The sequence below is a fragment of the Oncorhynchus nerka genome, linkage group LG18 (assembly GCF_034236695.1).
Source record: "Oncorhynchus nerka isolate Pitt River linkage group LG18, Oner_Uvic_2.0, whole genome shotgun sequence".
Taxonomy (NCBI): domain Eukaryota; kingdom Metazoa; phylum Chordata; class Actinopteri; order Salmoniformes; family Salmonidae; genus Oncorhynchus; species Oncorhynchus nerka.
Genome location: NC_088413.1, coordinates 388,662 through 390,877, shown reverse-complemented (window position 1 = coordinate 390,877; position 2,216 = coordinate 388,662). Strand labels below are relative to the sequence as shown.

Sequence of the window (2,216 nt, the reverse complement as noted above, 5' to 3'; positions counted from 1 at the left end):
CCCAGTCTTTATGGTATATTCCACTAGTAGATTACCAGTTGGGGGAGGATTTCTCCCAGTCTTTATGGTATAGTCCCACTAGTAGATTACCAGTTGGGGGCCCTTCTAGTGGATTTCTCCCAGTCTTTATGGTATATTCCCACTAGTAGATTACCAGTTGGGGGGGCCCTTCTAGTGGATTTCTCCCAGTCTCTAGGAGTAGATTACCAGTTGGGGGCCCTTCTAGTGGATTTCTCCCAGTCTTTATGGTATATTCCCACTAGTAGATTACCAGTTGGGGGGACTTCTAGTGGATTTCTCCCAGTCTTTATGGTATATTCCCACTAGTAGATTACCAGTTGGGGGCCCCTTCTAGTGGATTTCTCCCAGTCTTTATGGTATATTCCCACTAGTAGATTACCAGTTGGGGGGCCCTTCTAGTGGATTTCTCCCAGTCGTAATGTGGTAAATTCCCACTAGTAGATTACCAGTTGGGGGGGCCCCTTCTAGTGGATTTCTCCCAGTCGTAATGTGGTAAATTCCCACTAGTAGATTACCAGTTGGGGGGGGCCCTTCTAGTGGATTTCTCCCAGTCTGTTAAATTCCCACTAGTAGATTACCAGTTGGGGGGGCCCCTTCTAGTGGATTTCTCCCAGTCGTAATGTGGTAAATTCCCACATGGTTATGAACTAAGCATTAGTAATTTAATGTGATCTGTGGTTGCGACGCCCAAAATGGGTTGACTAACAGGAAGAAGAGAAATGACCAGCTTGGTTTAAACTACATGAACCAGCCATTAGGAACCACAAACACAGGATGTGGGGGTGTCGTTGAAAAAAAGGGAGGGATTTTATTGGTCAATAGTGAGTTCCAGAGATGCATCTGATTCGGTTATGCGTCCTTCTGTTTCCGCCACAGTGGTCTCTTCTCACTGACGTAGATCCCATCCAGGAACTTCCTGATGTCCTTCTTGACCGTGGTGACTTTGTTGGATCAGAGCAGCTGGAGGAGAGAACGAGACGAGAGAGGAGAGACGAGGAGGAGGAGAGAACGAGACGAGGAGGAGGAGAGAACGAGACGAGGAGGAGGAGAGAACGAGACGAGGAGGAGAGAACGAGACGAGAGAACGAGACGAGGAGGAGAGAACGAGACGAGGGAGAGAACGAGACGAGAGGAGGAGAGGACGAGACGAGAGGAGGAGAGGACGAGACGAGAGGAGGAGAGGACGAGACGAGAGGAGGAGAGACGAGACGAGAGGAGGAGAGAACGAGACGAGAGGAGGAGAGAACGAGACGAGAGGAGGAGAGAACGAGACGAGGAGAGAACGAGAGGAGGAGAGAACGAGAGGAGGAGAGAACGAGACGAGAGGAGGAGAGAACGAGACGAGAGGAGGAGAGAACGAGACGAGAGGAGGAGAGAACGAGAGGAGAGGAGGAGAGAACGAGAGGAGAGAACGAGAGGAGAGAACGAGAGGAGAGAACGAGAGGAGAGAACGAGAGGAGAGAACAAGAGGAGGGAGAGAAAAGAGGAGGAGGAAGAGAGGAGAGAGGAGGAGAGAGAACGAGAGAGGAGAGAACGAGAGGAGGAGAGAGAACGAAGAGGAGGAGAGAACGAGACGAGGAGGAGGAGAGAACGAGAGGAGGAGAGAACAAGAGAGAGGAGGAGAGAACAAGAGAGGAGGAGGAGAGAACAAGAGGAGGAGGAGAGAACAAGAGGAGGAGGAGAGAACAAGAGGAGGAGGAGAGAACAAGAGGAGGAGGAGAGAACAAAGAGAGGAGGAGAGAACAAGAGGAGGAGAGAACAAGAGGAGGAGGAGAGAACAAGAGAGGAGGAGAGAGAACGAGAGGAGGAGGAGAGAACAAGAGAGGAGGAGGAGAGAACAAGAGAGAGGAGGAGAGAACGAGAGGAGAGGAGGAGAGAGAGAACAAGAGAGGAGGAGAGAACGAGGAGGAGAGAACGAGGAGGAGGAGAGGAGGAGGAGGAGAAACGAAGAGGGAGGAGAGAACGAGAGAGGAGGAGAGAACAGAGAGAGGAGGAGAGAACGAGAGAGGAGGAGGAGAGAACGAGAGAGAGGAGGAGAGAACGAGAGAGGAGGAGAGAACGAGAGAGGAGAGAGAACGAGAGAGGAGGGAGAGAACAAGAGGAGGAGGAGAGAACGAGAGAGGAGGGAGAGACGAAGAGGAGGAGGAGGAGAGAACAAGAGAGAGGAGGAGAGGAGGAGAGAGGAGAGGAGAGAA

At 51.5% G+C, this 2,216-nt stretch overlaps 1 protein-coding gene across 1 annotated transcript in view; it reads right to left on the bottom strand.

Moving 5' to 3' along the window:
* Positions 1 to 804: 804 nt before the first annotated feature.
* The window catches only part of LOC115123730 (large ribosomal subunit protein uL6), a 13,103-nt gene continuing 11,691 nt past the window's right edge, over positions 805 to 2,216 (bottom strand). The window contains exon 8 of the mRNA XM_065003400.1: positions 805 to 981. The gene's annotated coding sequence lies outside the window, so the exon portion shown is untranslated. The remainder of the gene's footprint in view (positions 982 to 2,216) is intronic.